We start from the raw sequence: 24,249 nt of genomic DNA, 5'->3' as shown, positions 1-24,249 counted from the left end.
TTGTGGTTAAACTCTTGGGCACCGGGCCCAGCTGCTTGGCCCAAACTCTCTGGCCTTGGCAATGACTTCCCCACTTTGTGCTTTGGTTTCCTTGGCTGTAAAATGGGAATAACAGCCTCAGTGGGTTGTCAGGAGAATTACAGCAGTTATGGGAAAAACACTTGGGAAAGTGTCCGACACACAGTCAGAACTCAATAGATATTTACTACTGCTATCATCACACTTTGCATTTCCTTAGTGCTTACAAAAAATATTTAAGATATATGCGTATATTTTAAAAGACGCATGGTCTAACAAAGGATTGTTTTCAGATTCTTGGATTTGCTTGCATTGAAAGTCTCCACACACCATTGAATTACACGTTTAGAGGATTTTTTTTTTTTTTTTACACATAATCCTAAAGCCCAGGAAGTATTCTATAATGTGATCCCTGATCTCAACCTGTTTATACTGGTTATTTAAGAAAGAGAATATAGGCTCATGAAACGCTCATTAAAAATCAAAAGCAGCTCGTGATTCTGTATAAAGTGAGTAGTTCAGGCCATAACAGCTACAAAAATATGGAAGAGCAAGAATTCGGAGGGTACAAAGTCTTCATTGTGTACATAAAGTTGACAGAGAATAGCACGTGGAGCACAAAACACAGGTAAGGAAGATGAAGGGATGTTCCCACAGGAGGGACGCCATGAAGATGTGGGCAAGTGAATGGAACCACCCACCTGAAACAGACGGCCTGTGTTTAGAATTAGGTGAGATGGGTTGACAAAGCCATTCCAGGTACAGGCTGCATGGCTGAGGGCTTCAAATGCCAGACTGAAGCGTCTGATTTTGCCCCAAGAGTTCCTGAAATTGTGTTAGTTGGGAAGTGGCCTAAACACAGTTACATGCAAGACAGGTTAATGTGGGGAGAGACCAGAAGCAAGGAGAAACGTTGGATGGCTTTTAATAATAATTTAAACATGAGGCGATGAGGTCCTGGACCAAGGTGGGGACCTTGGGAACAGAAAGGGACAGTCATGAAAGGCATGACTGTCCCCCTCACTTCATTCTCGCAGCCAAAGTGTTCCCTAGACTGTGTTACCGGAGCACACCAGGTGCCCCCAGGAAACAATTCCCGCGTCCTGGTGGACCCTCTCGTCCTGATTCTCACCTGCTTCCTCTTGCCCTTCTGTCGTACGTGTGTGTCTCATAGATTCCAGACAGTAAGATAAAATCATATTCGTCTTGCTCCCTCTGAAGGTCATATAGTATTTCCCAATTGTGTAGGGTTTTTAAATTATTTTTTATTTGAATTGGTGAATAATTTTTAATTAACAAGTCATTAGTAAGTTAGTAGTTTAAAAGGTTAGAAGAGTATGTACTTTAAATGGATGTAGTTTATTGTACCTAAATTGTTCCTCAATAAAGTTGATAAGGGGCTTCCCTGGTGGCGCAGTGGTTAAGAATCCACCCGCCGATGCAGGGGACACGGGTTTGAGCCCTGGTCCGGGAGGATCCCATGCTCGGCCACCACTACCTATGAGTGCGCCTCGTCTTCACGAGGAGAACAAGACTCTTAGCGTATTCTTTGCATCTCCCGCAGCTCTTAACACACAACCTCATACAGAGACACTTAGTAAACATTCATTGAGAGAATTAACGTTTCCTATGCTCACTATTTTCCTTTTATGTATAAAAAAGGAAAATAGTGCAATGCTCATAATGTCTCTTTTTCAGAGAGACTCTGAGTTTTTCTTAGATTCTCAGCCTGTTTTTCAAGCACAAAGGGATTCACGACTGCGTCAGTCATATTCTCCAACTTGTGCGCGCACCAAACACACCCCACCTGTCACTGCACAAACAGAAATCTCCTCTATGATTGCGTCTGCTGGGGGGCAACAGGCAAGTGGTTGGTGCTTTTCACTTTTTATGGAGGGAGGGCTAGCTCTGATAGTTTCAGTTCTCTGAAAAATGAATCCAAAACAATAAAACAGGCTGAATGTTTTCCTCCAGTAGAAGAAAGGAAAGCAAACCCTACTACAGGTAAATGGAAATCTTCAAATAGACCCCTAAGGCATCGCTGAGACATTCTTGAGATAATGGCTTTAGTTAGACTGGGGCCACAAATCTTTACATTTCTTCATTCCCCTGGCAGGACTAATGAGATTTTATGGCGGGCAAAACTGTTTGTCCCTTGGGTGACATTGGCAAGAACAACTATATCTTTATCAATCAAGAGTGTCCTGCACTACAGCTTCCTTCCTCACAAAAGACTGCCCCAGACAAGATCACAATGTTTACTAACACCTAAGAACCTCATTTCTTCCGGTAAACGCTCCACCCGTCCCCTTGGGTCCGTTGGATCTACTCATTTCTTCCTACGGTCACATTATTCCATAAAAGGGGCTGGCAGAAGACATGTTAAAAAGCAGAGCGAAGAAAAGAAAGTTTCCTAAGGGACCTGGGAAGAGATGCAGGGCTGACGGCTGTGCATCTGGAATATGATATGCACCCCATGGGCCATTAGGAAGAGAGCTGCCTGCGGTACCGTCACGCTAAACAGGCAGGGCCGGCTGTGCTCCCGTCAGCCATGTGTGGGAATAAGAGGAGGGTGGCTGCTCCTCCAGCCTGGGACAAGGATTGGGCCACTCTTTAGAGGCTCCATGTTGCCCACGAGAGGCTGCAATGTCTTTTCTCAGCACTTCAGTAGCACAAACTCACGTATTTGACAACTGCCCTCATACACTCCTATGATGACATGTCCATTCTCCCTTTGGAAGGAGTCCCCAGTTCTCACACCAAAGAGATCTGGAGAAATGGCTCAGCAAAAGTCAGTGAACAGCTTCTAGATCTGGGTAAGATGGAGTAAGCTCCCTCTCTCTACCCTGGCTCACCCACTGAATTCCGGGACAGAATGCAGGGGCCAGCTATCTGAGGACCAAGCAGGTTGATGGGGAGAGAAAACATGAATTCATAGTACCATCAGCTGTCTGCAAATCCACCATTTTCCCCCTGGAATTCCCTGGAAGGGACGCAAGGCAGCCTGAAGCCCAGAAGTGGGACCGAGAACACTCCAGCAGAAATCTTCTAGTTCAGCCTCCAGGTGTGAGAAAGGAGTCTTCTGGCCGTGTAGACAGCAGTGTAAGTTCACAGCCTCGGGAGCTTCCTGCCGTGAAATCTGAAACCGGCCCCTGTACAAAGAGGGCAGGGAGAGACAGAGGAAAGAAGCTGACTCCTCCAGATCGGTAGGTGGCAGGTTTAATAAGCAAGGGGACTTACATAAGATGCTCACCTTGAGCGGCCGCAAGACAAACGCATCACTGCACCCGCCCGCCAGACTCTTAAAAGATTATTAGAAGCCCTACCGGGGTCCAGTCACGTATACTGTCCAGATGGTCTCAACAACACCTGACTCCCAAGGCTGTGTCCTTGGAACAGCTCCCACTGCGGGAATGGTGGGAAGAATGTACCTTCAGGGGAGGGGAGGGGGTTAGGAGCCTCTGCCTGCCCCGGTCCAGCTCGCGGGTCAACAGGAGGTCACATCCTCTCCATCACCTCCTCTAACAAACATGGAAGGCACGCAGCATGGAGAATGCTGGGGAAGGGGACACTTCCTCTCCAATTAAAGGAGGGGTGGTCCCAAGAGTATGGTTTTCCCTCTCTCAGTGCCCCCACCATTTGGCCCTGGACATGGGCAGAGTCACAAGAATGGCACAGGAGAACAGGGAAAATAAAAGCCCAGCTTTCTGGATGGACAACCAAAAAGGGAAACCCCAGGAAACTGGAAAATACCAGGGAGATTATAGAGAGAAAGGAGTTTGGGAAAACAAACCATAACGTTATATGCTAAATTCTGGGCTCACCACCACGCCATGCGTGCTTGGATTTGATCACAAACAGCGTAACAAAGACCCAGAACTGAATTAACAGATACCTCACCATCTAGGTCCCAGCCTGACCATGAGATTGTGGGCATTCAGGAGAAATGTGAAGAGCACTGCAAAGACTTTGAAAGTGGAACTGACATTCAAACCACAGCCCACAGAAATCTGGTCAGAACTTGCAGACTGAGCCCAACGGTGTCGATTGTCTGCTTAAAAAAAACCAACAACAACATTCTCTGCCCGATTTAAACAAGACCCAGTATCTCATAATACTCAAAATGTCTGTGATATGATCCAAAACTATTTGGCATATGAACCAGGAAAATCTCAACTCACATGGGAAACTGCAACCAATGGATATCAGTGCCAAGATGATCCAGATGCGAAAGTTATCTGACAAAGACGTTAAAGCAACAATTACAAAAATGCTCCAAGAAGTAAAAACAAATACTCTAGAAAGCCTCAGCAAAAAAAAAAAAAAAATAGGAGGTGAACCAAATAGATATTTTAGAACTGAAAATAATACATGAACAAAAATGTAAACTTCACTGAATGGGTTAAAAAAGAGAATGGAGATAACAGAGGGAAAAGTTGGTCAACTTGAAAATTGAGCAATAGAAATTATCCAGTCTTAACAAGAGAGAATGAATATATAGAGAGATAGATATGTATAACTGAATCAGTTTACTGTACACTTCACCTGAAACTAACACTGTAAATCAACTATACTTCAATAAAAAACATTTTTTAAAGACAGGAAAAAATAAAAAACTGAAAAGAGAGAGAGCATGAAGATTGAAAACAAAAACGAACAGCACTTCAGAGTCCTATGGAACAATTCCAAAAAGTCTAATATTTGTGGCATTAGAGTCCCAGAGGATAGGAAAAAGCGTATGACGTAGCAAGACAGATGAAAAATAGACTGAAAACTTCCCAAATTTATCAAAAGGCATAAACCAATAGATTCCAGAATCTCAGCAGACCCCAAACAGGATAAACCCAAGAAATCCATGCCCAGACACATCATAATTAAGCTGCTGAAAAAGCACTCAGAGAAAAACAACATATTATGTTGGAACAACAGTTGAACAACTGGAATTCTCGTCTGAAACAACTAGAGGAGAGAAAGTAGTTGAACAACAGTGTTTATGTGCAGAAAGAAAAAAAAAAAAACTGTCATCCTGGAATCCTATATTCTAAGAAAATATCCTTCAGGAATGAAGGTGAAATGAAAAGCTTCTCAGGTGAATGAAAAATAAGAGAATTCATCAGAAGCAGACTTGCTCCGGAAGAATTGCTGAAGGGCTAAAGAAAGATCTTCGGACAAAACCACCCTGTGTGAAAGAAGGCAGACTCAAGAGGTTATGCACTCTAATCATTTCATGATGCTCTCAGAGACACAGCTATGACGACGGAGAACCGATCAGTGGTTGCTAGGAGTCAGGGGTGGGATGAGGGTGTGAGTAAATGGCATAGCAGGAGAGAATTTTGGAAGGACCAGGCTGTCTGTATCCTGACTGTGACGGTGGTTATAAAGATCTCTACATGCAGTAAAACACATGGGACTCTGCAGACAGATACATACAAAGTCAATACTGCTCCATATTAATTTCTTTTAAAAAGTCAACAGGGCTTCCCTGGTGGCGCAGTGGTTGAGAGTCCGCCTGCCGATGCAGGAGACACGGGTTCGTGCCCCGGGCCGGGAGGATCCCACGTGCCGCGGAGCGGCTGGGCCCGTGAGCCATGGCCGCTGAGCCTGCGCGTCCGGAGCCTGTGCTCCGCAGCGGGAGAGGCCACAACAGTGAGAGGCCCGCGTACCGCAAAAACAAACAAAAAAATTGGCATTGTCATCATAGGTGGTCCTTAATAAAATGCAGATTTTTAAATAAATAAATAAATAAATAATAAAAAGTCAACAAACAGAGATGTTGCTCCTTAAGAACCGCCTGGTCTTTGAATAATACTTGAGGCTTCACCACCTCCCTTGGACGCCCGCTTGCAAGGGCAATTGATAAGGCCATGGCCATGGTCAAGGCCAGGCTGTTTCTGCTGCCCTTGAGTACAGCCGATAGCTGGATTTACCCTCCCCACCTGCCTGGCTCCCAGTTCCAGGGAAGAGTGTATCACATGCTTGAACTGGGCAGTGAATAAGAAGTCAGGAGTCATTTTGACAGCGTTAGAGTTCTACGAAAACTGTAAAGCTGACCTCCCCCCATCCCTGCCCCCAAACAAGAAAAAACCCACTGCATCAGCATCAGGGCGTATGGATCTACACGACCCCTCATCGTTGGCGCACAGGCTTCTGGGGCTGCTTCTTAGCAGCTGCACCCACTGAAGTGCAGCAAAACCCCGCGGGCCCCGGAGCCCCTCCCCCACTGCACCACTGCGGTGTGACGGGTAGAGTATTTCTCTTACGACACACGCCCTTTCAGCCAAAGTAATGATCCTCCTTTTGTGTTCGGTGGTTGGTATCACAATTTTTGCCTTTGACAGACCCATCTGAGGAAGAGGAGATCTGCACGTCTGCAGGGGAAGAAGTAAGATGAAAGCAAAGGAGCACCTTGCGGATACCACATTGTTTAAAAGTTGTCTTAATGTGACTCTCTCCTCCTAAGGCAGGAATGGTGCTTTCCTCGGTCTTGCGTCTCCAGTGATGGACACAGTGACAGACAGAGGCGCTCGCATCAATGTGGGCTGCAAGCTGGTGATGGATACAAACATGATGGAATAAACGGGCTTGCATGGCTGATAGAGGACAAGTCCTGCAAATATATCAGGTGCCGAGCTCCCCCGTCTAACCTTGTCTCTTGCCACTGATGGGAGGTGATGGGCAGTGGTGACCCGGTGGCCTAGGAGAGACAAGGGTCTAACAGAGGGGCTTAGTCTGGCCAGGGGGAGGCAGGAGAATCGGACCACAGCAGGTGACTCACCGTCCAGCCCCAGGCACTGGCATGAGCTGCCCGCTCTGGGTCGAGGAGGAAGGAAATAAGCAGCAGAAAAGAGTCGGCGGATAAGATGCACCAAGTCAACGTGCAAACCCCACCGTCCTCTAAAGCATGTTCTGTTCCCTGGATGGGCCTTCAAAGTGTGGCCCGTCTTCAAATATGGTTAAGAAGCACTCTGTCCTGTGTCTCCTTCTTAAAGATTTATGATACATATTTGCTGGATTAACTCCTCTGAAAAGTCCCACCATAAAGAAGTATGTTGCACTTTTTAAAGATTTAATTGCGGTATCATTAGCATAGGCGCACACCTTAAGTGTTCAGGTCAATGAGTTTTAAAAGTTGAACGCATCTACCACCACCCAAAACAAGATACAAGACGCTTCCATCACCCCAGGAAGTCTCCTCGCTCCAGTCCATCCCCTCTCCTGGTCCAGCCGTAAACAGTGTCTGACTTCTCATCATTACCATAGTCTGGCTTTGCTACTTCTTAGACCTCACAAAAATCGAATCATGTTGCATGTGTTTATTTCTCTGTGTGTGCGTGGCTGGTCTGGCTTCTTTTGCTCAGTGCGAGATCTCTTACTCTCACCAAAGCTATCGTGTATATCAGCTCATCCTCTTTTTTGTAATTGCTGAGCTGTATTCCATTGTGTATGGATAAATACATGTATCTCATGGTCTGCTTATCCACCCTCCTTTTGACAAAAGTTGGATTGTTTCCGGGCCTTGCCTATTATCAATAAGGCAGGCGTGAACATTCTCGTGCAAGTTCTTCTGTGGTCATATGCTTTCATTTTTCGTGGATAAATACTTAAGAGAGAAAAGACTGGGTCACAGGGCAGATATATTTAACTTCATAAAAACTGCCAAAATGGTTCTCCAAAGTGGTTGCACCTGTTTCACTTTTTAAACTTAGTATTTCCTGCATTCACTTGACAACAGAACCCTGCACATCTATAAAATGAGCAGGTATGATTAGATAGCTTTTAAGATTTCTCCCAGCTTTACACTATGAGAATATGGCCAAGGCCTCAGAAGTGTAATTGTTTTGTCTTCTCTGTTACGAATCCGCGTTCCCTGCATCGGCAGGCGGACTCTCAACCACTGCGCCACCAGGGAAGCCCTCTGTGTATATCTTGTAGACAAAAGCAAATTAAGTGAAACCAGAAGGGCAAGAAAGACCTAAAAAGTTTGGGAGTAGGAAGACAGAAGGCAGCCTTGAGTCCAGGGGGTGGGGGAAGAGGTGCCAGCAGGCAGCCATGTGGATGGAGGCGTGAAAAAGCCAGAAGGAAGCTGAGATGCCAAAGTTAAAACGATTAAAGCAGAGACAATGGTGTACCAAGACTCCCACAGTGTTTAAGAAGTTTCTCTGCTCTGGGGACATCAATAATGACAAGATATTAATAAAACTCTCCAACATCACTTTTTCTAAAAGGGAGAAATGAGTAGACAATTTGGGGTAAAAGCAAAAATAAGGTACTGGATAATTTTATTCATTCCAACTCCATTTATTAAGAATTTAAGCTTATAAAGACATTACTGTTGGGGTATAATTCTTCACGGATCTTTCAAATTCCTGCACATCTTGAGCAGAGAAACTGACTGCCTTTTGTTCTGGACTATCTTTTGAAGGATGTTTACGTAATGACCAGCCTTGATGAAGAGAGACAGTGTCTCCCTCTGGAGCAAAATGCAGGTTTGCTCACATCCTTGTAAGATAGAGATAATGTCTATCGCTGAAGCAAAGGGCATTATATGCCTATTGCTTTTTATAAAAGATTCACTTGACAACTCAGGATTCCTCTCCTGAAATGCAACCCACTGCAGGAGCAGGTATAATCCAGCCCTCTTTGCAATGCCCTCTGGGAATTAAGGGTTGAGAGATCGGTACCCCAAACGTGCTGATAGTCTCTACCGCTATGGCTGTGAATAATAAACAGCCTTCCCTGACCCAGGAGTCTCCTGTCTTTACCGTATCCATGAAACTGTAGCCACTAACTTGTTAGCGTGCAAGTGGGGTAAAAGCTCAGTCTCTTCAAACTTCTTGACAATTATGTGTGAACTTCTTGAATGATGATAGCAGAAATCCTTCCTCCACGCTTCTCCAAAGTTTAATTTGTGAGCAAGGGGAATTAATTCTAAAATCAGGAGATTTTTAAAAAACAGAGTTCAAGAAATTTTAAATTTCTCAATACACTGTTAATTTCTAAACCTGGGCCCTGGGGCAAGTATTTTCCTACCTGTTTTAGAAAGTTATTTTGTTGGCACCATTTGGGAAAAGATATTCCCTTCATCCTAAGAACCAACACAGTAAAACTCTCTCAGATTCTGTATCACAAAGAAAAGAATCAAACTCAGCCTCAGCTGCCCAGCTCACTAGTGTCACCCAAGGGCAAAGGCCTCTCCTGCTTCTCCAGTTTCAGAGGCTGACTGGTTCACTGCTCCCCAGGAGGCCCTGAGGAGGGCATATTTCCTTCATGGTTTCTGAAAGGGAGAGGACAAGTGCCTGTCCACACTGCAAACAGTCAGAGAAACCTTAAACAAATCTCCAGCCAGAAAGCAGAGGGTCAGTGGCAGGGCGCCCATCCATCCAACTCGCCAGGAACGATCCCGCTTCACACATGTTCCCCGTGTGGACAGTAAATTGGTCATCCTGGTCAAAGGATCCAGGGAGACCCTTCACCCCTTAAGTCCAAGCTCCAAGCCCACGCGTCGCCTCCTCTTACGTTCGTCACCTCACTGAATCACCTTTGGAAGCGATTGAGGGCATATGAGTGTTCCCCACACCTGCCAGCATCTTCACGTGAATTTCATCACCTCTAAAATCGTGACCTTCCCTCACCCCTTTCTATGCAGGACCAGCACGTCACCCATCTGGGGGGGCAAGCCCCGTCCCCACTTGGAAATCAGTGTTCCCCTTCATCATCAGCATTCACCCTCATCTTCAACTGTGGAACCGGATAATTTCCCGAGATTCCTTCCAGATCTGATATCTATCGTTCAGCGTTCCCCATTCACTTATTCATTCTCCTCAAAATAGGCACATCCCCCCAAATTGACAGTGACCCTTCCCCTTCTGATCCAGCCCCCTGAAGTGATCCACTTACAAGCCTATCTACCCCTGAATGGTTTCCGAGGTGTATTTCCTGTCTGTATGCCACGGAGGCAGCATGCTGCATAAGCTCCGTAAAGGCCTACATTTCAGATCAGATGGGCTTTCCCCCTCCCTCCTCCTCGTTGCCCTCTATTCGAGGATGTGTATGTGTACACACGTGCCGTTTACTAGTGGTCCTTAATCTTCTTACGCCTGGAAGCCACGCCAGTGCGGTGTGCTTAGGGCTCTGCGCGGAACACACATTCTGTTCTACACACTGCAGTCCACACGGTGTATCGTTCTGCTCAGGCTGCCATAACAAAATGCTACAGACTGGGGGCAACTTATTTCCTCACGGTTCTAGAGACTAGAAATCCAAGATCAAGGTGCGAGCAGGGTTGGGGTCTGGTGAGACCTCTCTTCCTGGCTTGCAGACGGCTGACTTCTCCCTGTGTCCTCACATGGCCTTTCTTCTATGAGGGAGGGCGAGCCCTCTGGTGTCTCTCCCCCTTTTCATAAGGACACCTATCCTATCGAATTAGGGCCCCACCCTTATGACCTATTTTAACCTTACCTCCTGCAAAGTCCCATTTCCAAATACAGTCACACGAGAGTTAGGACTTCAACGTATAAATTGGGGGAGACAGGGTTTTGTCCATAACAATAGGATAGAAAGCATATGTGAAACATTAGATAATTACAGAGTGGCAGAGCTAACAGTAAAGGTCACACTGAAGGCAGAATGCTAGCTGTTATTGGTAGAAACAAGGAACAGAGTGCAAAGGCATGGGTCATTTTGTTTATATTTTAAATAAGCTCTTCTTTTAGCGGATGTGTGAATGTCTTGCTTACTCACCTTTAGTGGCCATTGAGAAATACAACTGCTAACTTTCTAAGCACAATACATTTCCCAAAAAGGGCAGGCTCAGTCGATATTTTCACACACTCCCACGCATGAAGAAGGGGGATATGTGACTTTAACATTAAATGCAGGGACTTCCCTGGCGGTCCAGTGGTTAAGGCTCTGCACTTCCACCGCGCGGGGCACGGGGGTTCGATCCCTGGTCGGGGAACGAAGATCCCACATGCCGAGTGGTGCAGTCAAAAAAAAAAAAACATTAAATGCAAAGAGGCAGATAAGTCATTAATAGCTCTGATTTCATCTTTCCGACATTAATTGGAGATCTCTGCTTAAGAACCAATCGTTTTGAGACATTTAGGGAAATTGGAACATGGGTTGTGTCTTAGAAAACATTAGAGAATTATTGTTATTTTGTTCAATATGATCATGATATTCTGGCTACGAAAGAAAATGAAGAAACAGAGAGAAGTGTTTAGGGGTGAGAGAGAAGGAAGAGGAAGAGGAGGGGGAGGAGGAGGAGGAAAGAAAAAGAGACATATGAAGCAAATATAGGAAAATGTTGATAGTTTGAATTTGGGGAAAAAACATGAGGTTCTTTCTTTTTTTTTTTTTTTTTTTTTTTTGCGGTACGCGGGCCTCTCACTGCTGTGGCCTCTCCCGTTGCGGAGCACAGGCTCCGGACGCGCAGGCTCAGAGGCCATGGCTCATGGGCCCAGTCGCTCCGCGGCATGTGGGATCCTCCCGGACCGGGACACGAACCCGTGTCCCCTGCATAGGCAGGCGGACTCTCAACCACTGCGCTGCCAGGGAAGCCCCAGAACGTGAGGTTCTTTATATGACATGTCTACTTTTGTGTAAGTCTGAAAGTCTTCATTAAGAAGTGTTTTTAAAATTTTATCAGTGAACATTTACTGAATGCCTACAACAGGGGTTAAGTGGTTGCCTGCTATCAGGGGTAGATCCAAGTCTTGTGAGGCTTGAAGCTCTTACAATTTGGAGACCCCTCTTTAAGAAAAAGCATGAACACAAAATTCTCTTGGAAGGGCCTGTGTGGTGAGAGGTCTGAAAATGGGGTTTCATCAGCTTCATGGTAAATCTACCTCTGTCTGCCATGTGTTTGTGCTGGCTGGCCCAGTGATTTTTCCTCTTTTAGCCTTTTTTTCCCGTTTTTATTATGAACATTTGTAATGAAGCAAAAATTAGAGCAATGAAGACAATGATCTTTACGCACCTACCATCCTGCTTCTACAACGATCAGTCCTTGGCGAGCATCAGTTCATCCACAGTCCCATCCACCCGCCTCCACACGCACCGTGTTATTCTGAAGCAAATCTCTAGCATCATTTTATCCCTAAAACATTTCAGTATGCACCTCTAAAAGATAAGGGCTCTTTCAGAAACATAACCACAATACCATTACCTGGAAAATAATTCCCTAAGCAAGTCAGTGTTCAAATTTCTCTAATTGTCTCAAATATTTTTTTACAGTGTGTTTGAATCAGGAAGCATATAACGTGTATTGCAACTGGTTGATTAAGTCTCTCTTAGTCTATAGGTTTGCCCTCCCAATGTTTTACTTTGCTTGCCATTTCTGTTGCAGAAACTGAGTCATTTTGTCCTGTAGGGCTTCCCACAGTCTGCATCTTGCTAACTGCATTCCTGTGGTATCATTTCACGTGTTCCCCTATCTCCTTTCTTTCCTGTAAATTGGTAGTTATATCTAGAAGCTTGATCAGATTCGGGTTTGACTTTCTGACAAGAATTCTCCTTAGATGAGTGCTTCTATAGGCAGGCACCAGATAAATTGTGTTTCTTTTAGTCAGGTGAGTAGCCACTGCTTGATCTAATGTTTGGCTTGTATTTAAACATGAGCCCCTTTGGGCAGGTGGTGGGTACCAGCCAGGGTGCTGTTCCTTTTTACCCCAGGCCCGCTTCACACTTCACAGTTTACCTGGCTTGGCTCTCAAAGGCCCTGAGCTTTCGGGAGGATTAGGGTGGCGGCTGCAGCAGACAAAGGTAAACAAGGGGCAGGCCTTGTACTAAAGGAGTTTATAGTGTGGCTGTCGTGAGCACAGGGAAGTAACAATAAAAGAAGTGTCATAAAGTGGTACAGATAGCTCCTGCAGCGCTCCGGCTGGGGGGTACAGAGGAGTCACATACCAGGTAAGGACTGTGACCCAGACACTGGCTTCTCTAACCGAAACAGAACATTGTACCGATGACAGCTCTGTAGTCCCAGATACAAGTCGGCATCCCCCCCTCCCCGGGCTTCCTTTGCAAACCGTCCTGTCCATCCTTCTCCACTGTTTTAGGGGCCAAAGGACTCACGGCCAGGTTTCTGACTCCCTCTTCGTTGCAGGTCACGTGCTGCCTTGTGGTACGACCACCCGTTACAACGTATTTTCCAACTGTGAAGAAAGGGAAGAAGAGATCAACCATCATCTGCTGTGGGGAATGTAGGAAGAAGAATATCTATTGCACATCTACTCCCGGGCGGGCACGGGGTGTTTTCTCTGTTATGCGTATCTAATGCACACCTGAGAGGTCAGCGTCTGTGGCAAACGCTACTAGCTACTTACCCAGTATCTGCATTCACCTTCTTTCTTTCTAAGAGAATCCCAATTTTATTCACAAAGTGCCCGCTACCACTCGCTCACTAAGATGCCCTCGTAGCTGGGAGTGACCGTGTGGATGGATGCTGACCACTGGGTTCTAGCTGGAAGTCAGCTGGGGATTTCTGAGACAGCTTGGGGGGCTGCCCTTCCTTCCTTTCCCTGCTTCACCTTCCTGTTTAGTGGGAGGTAGGTAGCTGTGAGAGGACACGAACGTGAGGACGAAAGCCTCACACTGAGGATCACGCAGCAGGAAGAAAAAAGCGACCTTCCTGGTGTCACCAACCCTCCCCCAGACGCCTGCCTCTGGAATTCCTGAGAGTGGAAAAAAAGAAAGCCTTACTTGGTTAAACCCCCATAGTCAGCCTTCTGTTACAAACAGCCCGAATGTAATCTATCTGACAGTGGTTATTATTATGATAATTTGACTTACGTATTAAGATACTAACGTTCAGATAGGTAAAGAAACTCAGCCAATTCGCACAGCCAGAATAAGGCATAGCTGGTATCCAGCACTTACTCCCGTCCCCTGCCACCTGATTATCAATGAATGAACATTTTGCAATTCCATGATACACTGGGCAAGCCAGAGGCTCTCTCAGTGTTTGAAAGCCAGGTGGTAAAGGCATTTTCCCTTCCCCTGGAGTCTCTGCCATTCTTCTATTCAGCACCGGACCGTCGTGTTCTTCTGCCAGTCAGTCAGACCCTAGGTTTCTGGCAATGAGGACCCTGTCCCTTTCTTTCCAGGCCGGTCTTCCTGAAAATAGACCAATGGCAGCTTCTGGAAATCCCTTCTCCCCTCAAATGCCTCCTCTACTGGACTTCACCACACTGCCCACGTTCTACCACTGGAGCATAATCAGAACACCCCTGGGAAAATAGAGCTCTCTTGCCCAGTAATTCCCCACAAGGCATTCCACAAAACCCTAGTCTCAAGCGAAGTTACTACGTATTACTGGATTTACTTAAGACTAAGATGTACAATCTTTCACATTTTAACATCTCTGAAATCAGGATGTTTGTTATAATCGATGTACCATATAATCATCATTGATCATTTTTCTCTTTAATATCTCTGAGATCATAATGCATCTTATAGGCACTGGTGTCTTAATTTTGGAATATGGTACTTGAAAATAAAAAGGTTCCATGGTCAAATAAGTTTGGGGAACTTATTAGTAATGAATAAACTAATTCAAACTAAAGTTTTGAATGCAGACCTTCTCAGAGCCTTTAATATGCTAAAGTGCATATGTGGGCATGAAATTCTCTCTTTTTTTTTTTTTTGAGCACCTTATAGTACTAGTGTTATATGGAACACAACTTTTAAAACACTGCATCAAGCCATTATATTCTGGATTAATTGATCAGATTTGCTAACCAACTCTCCTCCATCAGAGAATTCTGTGAAAGTTGGTCAGAAAATATGTAATATATAAACTGTGAAACTGTCAAGTCTGAAGCATGGCCCTTTAATGAGAGGGTCCAAGACCTCACAGAGGCACCATTCACTTGAGTCAGTCACTGGAAAACAGCAAATACCTTTTGGAGGGACTATTGGAAAGCAGGGGCTGCAATAATGCTAAGCTTTACCTACGTGACTCTTTTTATTGGCAGTCAAGCCTGCTTGCCCTCATCCAGTCCAAAGAGACAAGAGTGTGATTAGAGTCACACAACTCCTTAATGCCTGGGGACTGTGTCTGATCCCCAGAACCTTAGGACAACATCCTTGGTCTCAGAGATACATAGAATCCTGATGTGGCTCCTGCAATGCTGATATCTCAGCGCTGTAATGCTGAAGACTGAAAACATATATAATTCTGAGTACTTTTAAAATTCCCCAGGTAATTCCAGTATGCAAACACAGTCGAGGGCCATACTTTCACGGAAGGAACTGACTTGATTAAACAGAGTTTAACTATAACAGCTGGTGAAAGATGTATTTAGCTGTTGCAGTAATCTAAGCCCTCAGCGATCACAGCAAAAAGGATGGTGGAAATAGAAACGGGAGATGGAGGCAAGAAATATTTCAGAGAAAGAATCCGCAGGGAGGGGCTTAAGAATAACTCTGATTCTGAGAAGACTGAAAGAATACTGTACCACTGAAAAGCACAGGACAGTGATGGGAGGGGTGGGGAGGTCCTGGGTTTTGGAGAGAAAATCATTGCTTGAGTTTACACGTGGAGCTATAGTTTTTAGAATGAGATCCAAGTGGAGATGTCCAGGAGGCAGTTGGAGATGGGGGCTAGGTCGCAGAGGGCAGATTATAAACTTTGAAGTCGTTTGTGCCCGGGCAATGTTTGAAGCCTTAGGAGTTTAAAGACAGTCTTTCCCACAATGTGATCCTGTTCAGGTGAGCACAAGTCCATAACTGCTGGGAGTCAGTGTGAAAGACTTGAAGTTCAAGTTCAAGTTCAATGCTGTCAACCAGCTGTGTAGCCTTGCACCAGATCCTCTACCTTCCGAGCCTCAGCTTCCTTAACTGGAAAACAGGAACAACCATACCAGCCTCTCTGGGCTGTTGCAAATATTAAACAAGGAAATCTTTGTAAAGCGCTTGGCATAATGCCTGGTGCAAAGTATGACCTTGAGCCTTGCTAGGTCTCTCTGATTCCCCTGGTCCCACCCCATGCAACGCCCACGCAGGTCACAATACAAGTCCACTTCTCTTCAGTGTCAAGAGTCAGTTCAGCAACAACAAACAATCAATTTGCACTCACCTCGATGGTATGTGAAGATCAAAGCTCGGCAGGCCAATTTAATTTTCTTCCATGATAGGTAGGCCATGTAGGTAAGGAATGAGCAGGAGATGTAATCGCTCTGTCCTGAAGTATGACCTTAGATTCCGTTGCCAATGACTTTTCATCAATGAGGTAGAAAGAAATAAGACTCTTTTCTTTCTTAAGAGCTGAATAACATCACCCAAGAAGTGGCTTATCGATGACTCAGCCTCAACCTGGAAGCATCCTGCGTGATCTCACACATGTCAGAGCTGGAGCTCATGCTGAGCATCTCTAACTTTACCCCAGTGATGTAACTGAGAACTTCCGAATTAAGATCACAGATGACACCAAGTTGTGAGGCATTAGTAAAGAGGCAGGAAGTCAAAATAGCATTAACCGAGCACAGAGTTCATAAAGAGGGTGAGTGAGGCTCAACACGAACACGTGTGACATTTTTTTTAAACAGCCTATGGAGACAAAAAAGAGGATATTATCTATTGACTAATTCACCGGATCATCACTTGTTTTATCCGGAGCTGTAGCAAGGGAAGCAAGGATGCCCAAGTGTGGCTGGGGTGCCTGGGTGCTCCCGATGCGTTTAACACATGACAGAGAAGAAAGGAGAAGACAGAAGGAAAGGGAAGGCGAGGCAGGATGAGAAAGAGACAGGGAGTGGATGATTCTAGTCGACTGGAATTCTAATTCGCTTACAGAGTGAATACGTAATTTGTGGAGCACATGGTGTGTGCAGGCCCTGCATCCGCTGCTGGGCACCTGACTTCTAAATGTTGATGGGCCTGTGATGAGTCCTGACACCTCTTCTTTCTCTCTGCACTCACCCCCTTGGCAATGTCGTCCGCTACCCAGGCTTTCCGCACCATCCGCCTGCTGATGACTCACAAATCCAGACCTCCATCCCAGACGCAGGTGACCAGTAGTCTAACTGTCCTCTCGACGGATCACAAACTTGGTCCATGGGAAGCGGGGTCTCGAGGGTTCCTTGTCCCTGCCCAAACCCCTCCTTCCCCACCCTTCCCCTACTCCACACACGGCAGCAGAGGGCCGAAACACAGGAGCTGTCCTTGACTCCTGCATCCCATGTCCTGTTGGTTTTAATTCTTCAGAATGAGGATTAGACCCTACAGCTGAAAAGCAGCAAGTCTTGATAATCTCAGTCTAAAGATGATGGCAAACAGCTGGGCAGACACCTCCCCACTTCCTGCTCTGTGCTCCCCCCTAGCCCCGATGTCAACCTGGCAGCCTAGGGAAGGAGCCACGGCGTCCGGGGTGTGCTGTCTCTGGAGCGGCAGCTGCAGTGTCGAGGAGGACAGGTTACCATGGGGGAAGCGAGGAGATGGATCCGCAGGTGATATGGGAGGCTCTGAGACAGATGTCAGTGAACTTTCTCTGTGAAGGGCCAGATGAAATACTGTAGGATTTGCTGGGCATACAGAGTGGTGTCCGTCCCAGCTGCTCAACACGGCCATTTCAGTGAAAGCAGCCACAGGCGTAATGAAGGAGACACACGCGAAGGAGCAAGGCTGTGTTCTAATAGAGCTATTTATGGACACAAACTTCCATTTCCTATGATTTTCGCACATCACAAAATAGTATTCTTCTTCTGATTTTTTCCCAACCACTTCAAAGTTTAAAACAAACAAACAGAAAAAAAAACTTATCGCACAGGCTCTGTGAAAACAGGCGGCGGGCCAGTTGTGGGCCCTGGTCTGTAGTTTGCCGACCCTTCATCCAAGAGAGTCTTGCAGACCCTGGTGCGCCTGGTCCCCAGTAGACACCTGATGAGCCACAGGGCTTCCCGCCCAACCCACAGAGAAGCAGAGCACAGCGGGGAATTTGTCCTCCAGAGGCTGAGGACACACGTGGCGTAAGGCAAGGGCCTGCTTCCTCACTGCGGCTCTGACGGCAGGACCCTTGGGGAAGCTGCCCTGGCCCCAGGAGGAATAGGACTGATTTGTACTTGTAACTCTCTCTCAAAGAAAAACCCCCGGCTCTTAAACTCCAGCTGTCTCTGCAGTAAATGTAAACTGTAGCAACATGGCTGCAGGTGATTTATGGGAGCTTCTGCACAGATTTTTGCAATTAAAAATTTTCCACTATTGTTGGTGTAACACACACAAAAAAGAAGTTATTCGCATGAAAACAGGTTGAGCACTGATACCAGTTAACAAGGGAGGCTGCAGAATGTCTACCCCGGGATCTTTAAAACTCTGATCAACAACCATCTGTTTTGGAGGTTTAAGGAGAGCCCAGCCCGCCTTAAGGGGCTGGGGGGAATAACCGCTCCCGGGTTTCCTCCATCTCCATAATTCCAGGGTACAAAAGGAGCCAGAGGCCCACAGGGAAGAGTGGTTAGAAAGAGTAGCTCTTCTTTCCTTTTCTCCAACAACAGAAACAGTGAAGATTAACTCCCCAAATCCCTGTGTAACACTGAATACCCAGCAGAAGAAGTTTCCTTTGAAATTGCATCTGTCTGCGTCAGAGGTCCACAAAGCCTGTATTTTAATGCCGAAATAACTCCAGTTAGTTGAGCTGCTGTTACTGCTGAAAGATTTTTGAAGAGGAAGAAGAAAAAGGGTTCTCAAGATGACAAGGAATTTGTCGGAAAGGACTCGGTACAAACAAGGTGCTGATTTTTTTCCCTACAGAAGGGGTGGGTACAGTTGAGAAATTGTCCCCGTCCCCGAAGAGAGGCAGATGGACCTTTTCAGGTCACAGATTTCTCTGCATCGGGTGGCCACTGAGTCTCTCTGCTGAGTGTCTGTAAGTCAGGCCATTCTCTCTCCACCTTCTGAGCTTTCCCTGGTGCTAGAGATGCTGCAAATCCAGATGTGATTGGCAAACGGTCTTGACATCACAGAGAGCAAACTGCAGTGCTGCTTGCTCTTCTGGGGCTGATTTCAAACCACTGCGTTAACAAGAGCCGGCACTGAGTCCCCCACACACCCCAAATTAGACTGTATAATCCATTTTTTTAAAATAACGCAGGGATAGATACGATGTAAGGTTTTCCGAAATTTCTTTCTGTCCGTCACCTTTTCATGATCAGTTTTGCTGCCGCGGTACACAGCAGAAGGTTGGCAGTTTTGTGGTATTTTTTATACTATGTCATCATCAGTCAAAGTGTCCAGATAAATCACTTAACAGGGAGGCTGTAGAGACACTGCTGAGTTAGCTCCATAACCATGCAGCTGAGATAAGAGTCTGCACTCACTCACTCCCTTCTGTCCTGGACAGAATCGTGTGGTTTACATTTGCCAGAAATAGATGTGCAAGTATTTCCTCTTGGCTGGACTTCCTTCTCTCTACTGTAGTATCAATAATTATGAAAAGATGAATACAGAAGAGCAACATCGCTTTTGATAATCATCGCCCCTCATCAAGCCCCTACCGCGGACCTGCCTCCAGAATACAGCCTCCCCTCCCACCCCCCACATCTGCACAAGTAGGCATTATTCATCCATTTTTACAGCCACGTAAACCAACCTGCAGGAAGTTAACTTGTCTGGACTCATATTTCTGGTATGAAGTGGAGCCTGGCTTCCAGCCGAGCTCTGCTGGCCGGCAGCGCCTCGCTCTTTCCAATATTCAGCAAAGCCTCCCTAAGTAACATATTTGATTGACTCAGCACTTTCCATGACTGTCCCTCTAGCACATTCACTTACCTCTTTCCATGAACCTCTTCCCACCTCTTTCAAAACTGTTACTTTTCCTTGTAATCGCACAACGATGACTTTAAAGAAAAATTCCAAACGTGGGGTACCACTCTCTCTCACAACTATTTTCAGTTTCTATGCTTTTTTCCAGTCTTTGCCTACGTGGACTTAACTAGTGTATCGTTTTAAATATGAAAAATGTATAACCTTCTTTTGCATCTAACATTATATCATGAATACATTCCCATGTTTCTACATAGTTGTTATAATTGCTAATTTAACGACTGCATAATATTCCGTCAAGTTGAGAGATCCCAATTTCTTAAGCCATTTCTCAAACCATTTCTCCTCTGCTGAGTTGTTTATAATGTTTCCCTACTATAAGTCATGTTACAATAAACGGTTTTCAAGTATATACCTTTTTTCCTTTCAGTGAGATTTTTCTTTAGGCTAAATTCCCAAAAGCACAATTACCGGACCAAAGGGTTTGAATATTTCATGTTTGGCTGTCCTCCGTACGTCCCGAACGCACACGTATGAGTCCCAGCATTGCCCTCCTCACCTTCTAAGCGTAGTTGGGGACAGACATTCAGCCCATCGCTTCACTCCCCTCGCCCTTGACAAGGCATCGGGCTGGGGTGGGGCCTGCTCAGACTCATGGATGCGGACAATTTCGGGATGTAAGTGAGTTAGACTTCTCCTGAAATCCTTGTGTTACCCATTCAGATACCAGGCCAGAAAGATAAAAACAGTTGCTCAGTGCTGGCAAGGGTATGAAGAATTCGACACATGAATAAGCTATAAAGTGGTAGACCTCTCTGGAAGGCAATTTGGCGATATGTAGGAAAAGCTCTAAAAATGTATAAGTGTTCAAGCCAGCCATTCTACTTTAATAATTTAATCCCACAGGGGAAAAGTCAAGGAGAGGTACAAATATTTAGCTACAAACATATTCCTTATAGCATTTCGTATAAGAGCAAAAGTAGAAACACATTTATGTCCAACAAAAAGAACTGGCTAGGGGCTTTCCTGGTGGCGCAGTGGTTGAGAGTCTGCCTGCCGATGCAGGGGACACGGGTCCGTGCCCCGGTCTGGGAGGATCCCACATGCCGCGGAGCAGCTGGGCCCGTGAGCCATGGCCGCTGAGCCTGCGCGTCCGGAGCCTCTGCTCCGCAGCGGGAGAGGCCACAACGGTGAGAGGCCCGCGTACCGCAAAAAAAAAGAACTGGCTTAAAAAATTATGGTATCTGTATAATGGAGTGCTATGCAGTCATTTTAGATTATAATTGTAGGGACTTCCCTGGCGGTCCAGTGGTAAAGAATCCACCTTCCAATTCAAGGGATACAGCTTCCATCCCTGGTCAGGAAACTAAGATCCCACACGCCATGGGGCAACTAAGCCCGCAAGCCACAACTACTGAGCCTGGGTGCCTCAACTAGAGAGCCCGCATGCCACAAACTACAGAGCACACGTGGTCTGGAGCTCATGTGCCACAACTAGAGAGAGAAAAACCCATGCGCCACAACTAGAGAGAAGCCCGCGCGCCACAACAAAAGATCCTCCACACCTCAATGAAGATCCCACCTGCCGCAACTAAGACCTGATGCAGCCATAAAAATAAATAAGTGAAAATAAATAAATTCCCTTTCTTTAAAAAAAATGTATAATTGTAGATGACCTAATAGGTTAATGACATAAACACAGGTTCACAATATATTTAATGAAAAAACGAGTCACAAACTAGCACTTATTATATTCTCTATTTGTGTAAAATGTATAGAGATAGAAATAGTTATAGAAATGCTTCAATTATTAACAGCATTTATTGGATATACCTGCATATTGGAATTACGGGTGCTTAATGGTCTTGCTTTTAAAGAATTTTTATACCACATATATTATTGCTTTTGTAATAAGAAATAAAGTTTATTTTTTCTTATTTATACCCATTTCTAAAGCCTACATGTGCACAAAAATTCTTTTCATACTCCTCCCAGTTGGGACAGGGACAAGAAGAACTGTCTGTGTCATCCTGTAGATTCTGTGTGTACTTCCTCATCCACATGTCCAAACATCCAGGGGATAACAAAGGTGTAACAATGACAGCAAAGGAAATGAGGATGCCTCGACCCCTATAATCGGGGACCTGGACATCTCTCCCTGCAGAAGGAGGGAGGAACTCCTTGAGAAAATAAGGGTAGCAGGAATAAATACTGTCTCCCCTCGCTGTATTAATTATCTATTCTTGCACAGTGAATCACCCCCAGACTCAGGAACTTAAAACAACAGACGTGTATGATCTCTCACAGTTTCTGAGAGTCAGGAATCTGGGAGTGAGCTCACAGAGTGGCTCTGACTCAGGCCCCTCACGAGACTGTAGTCAAGCCAGGACCGCCGTCATCGCGAGGCTCGACTGGGGCTGGAGGAGCCACGCTGCAGGGCACCACACAGTTGTTATGAGACCGGCTGGGACCTGGGACCTGGGGCCCTTTGCGGCAGTGCCGCAATACTTGCACCCGGACAAAGGTCTCCTTGAGCAACAAAATGCAAAGAAACTATAAGAGGCTAAAACTAACTGCGTGCAAGGCAGTTAGGGCAAGTTACGGACAACAAGATACAAAGAGACCAAAAATCCAACCGCCACTCCTGAGGAGCCAGGAGCAAACGCAGGGGACTGCACATGCCCCCTGCACACACCGCCACCGAAAGGGTGGGCAGACCCCCTAAGCCAGCCCTCCGGCCCAAGCCCTGGACCCGCCCCTCCCCTCCCCCCATGCCGTCCCCTTGGGGAGCAGGCAAGCAAGGAAACCTGTGGTTTGTTCTCGCTCCCCCCTGCTGCAGCAGGGGCCCCGATAAAGTCCTGCCTGAATTTCTTGTCTGGCCTCTGATCAATTTCTATTGATTAAGGAGGCCAAGAACCCTGGTCAGTAACAGCTGGGGACCTCAGCTCCTCACTGGCTCTTAGCTACAAGCCTCATTTCCTTGCCTCACGCACCTCTCCGTACACGGTGTGTCCTCGTGACATGACAGCCGGCTTCCTGAACGAGGGATTCAGGAGAGAGTGAGAGAGAAAGCACTTGACATGGAAGCTGCAGTGTGTTTTAAAACCTAATCTTGGAAATAAACTCCAGTCACTTCTGTATCCTATTGGTCACACAGACCAACTCTGATATAGTGTGGGAGGGACCAGGCAGGAGTGTGAACAACGGGAAGGGTCTTCTTGGAGGCTGCCTACCACACTCCCCAACCCAAGTGCTACATCACTGAAACCCCCTCAGCCAGAGAACTGGGGGCTCAGAAACTAAAAGCCACCTAGAAGAAGTAAAGTTGGGGGACCATGGTTAAAAATGAATCTACAGGGAATTCCCTGGTGGTCCAGTGGTTAAGACTCGGCACTTTCAATGCAGTGGTCCCGGGTTCGATCCCTGGCTGGGGAACTAAGATCCCACAAGCTGCGCGGCATGGCCAAAAAATAAAATAAAATAAAATAAAACAAGATGAGATAAGATAAAATTAAATTAAAATCTACAAAATTCTAATAGGTAATTTTTACTTTCATTGAATAAAACACTAGACAATATAGTATACAAAGAGCTTATCAAGGGCACATTAAAAGTAATGGGTGCTGTACAATTAATTTCCATTTCACTATGCTTCGCTTACTAGAATCTTTTGCAGATTCCCTTGCCAGCAATTTTAAGGAGATTCTTACAAATTTATATTGCTTCGTTGGATACAGATACTATGTACACCAAGAAGGCCTTTTCTGTGTCTGGTCCTTGGTGCAATGTGAGTGCCTCTCTCATTGATTTGCTCTGAGTCTTGCTTTGGCTCTAGTCCTAAAGGCACAACTTTGGCCAAATGTAGTTTACTATTCAGTTACATGAAGGTGAGAATGATTACATTCCCTCAAGGCTTAACATCAGGGTTATAAAGCCTCAACATCACCCTTACCTACTTCATGCCAAAGCCAGAGCACAGAGGCCTCTCACCTCCCTTAGCTCCTGGGCTGGCACCCCTGTAGGGCAGGCTGTGCCCTTTGTCTGCACTGCTCCCCACACCTGGCCCAGGGCTGCACTGCCTCAGTCTCTACTGCCAGGGCTTCCTCTTCACCTCCTTTTCCCTTCCTGGCTTCCAACCCGTTTTTTAAATTATTGCCAACAAGAATGACTGACAATCTGCTTATACTCTGCCCTGAATTTTGGAAGGTAACCAGAGGTATCAAGTGAAGGGAAGAATGGAATTTTAGGAAGAAGAATTAGTGTGACCTTTATAGTCATCTAGTGACTTGACTGTAAGGTTGCTTTATACCCTCAGGGCTTACAGCAGAGTATTTACCAGACTTGTTAATAAATGTATGCATGAATGAAGAGTTGGAGAAGGAAAATTTTCAGCCTTCTAAATTTATCTGGCCGAATGAAAGGCTGACTACTCTATTATGTTCCCCCAAACCTCACCCTATCAAAAAAGAGGCC

The 24,249-nt window shown here is 45.8% G+C and overlaps 1 non-coding gene across 1 annotated transcript; it reads left to right on the top strand.

The window, feature by feature from the left end:
• Positions 1–23,138: 23,138 nt before the first annotated feature.
• TRNAE-UUC (transfer RNA glutamic acid (anticodon UUC)) lies at positions 23,139–23,211 on the top strand. The gene has a single exon. It is a non-coding gene; the product is annotated as a tRNA-Glu (tRNA).
• The last annotated feature ends 1,038 nt before the right edge of the window (positions 23,212–24,249 follow it).

Source organism: Neophocaena asiaeorientalis, unplaced genomic scaffold, assembly GCF_003031525.2.
Source record: "Neophocaena asiaeorientalis asiaeorientalis breed wild unplaced genomic scaffold, Neophocaena_asiaeorientalis_V1.1 scaffold59, whole genome shotgun sequence".
In the NCBI taxonomy this organism is placed as follows: domain Eukaryota; kingdom Metazoa; phylum Chordata; class Mammalia; order Artiodactyla; family Phocoenidae; genus Neophocaena; species Neophocaena asiaeorientalis.
The sequence above is the reverse complement of the archived record's forward strand: the minus strand, read 5'-3'. Positions and strand labels throughout refer to the sequence as shown.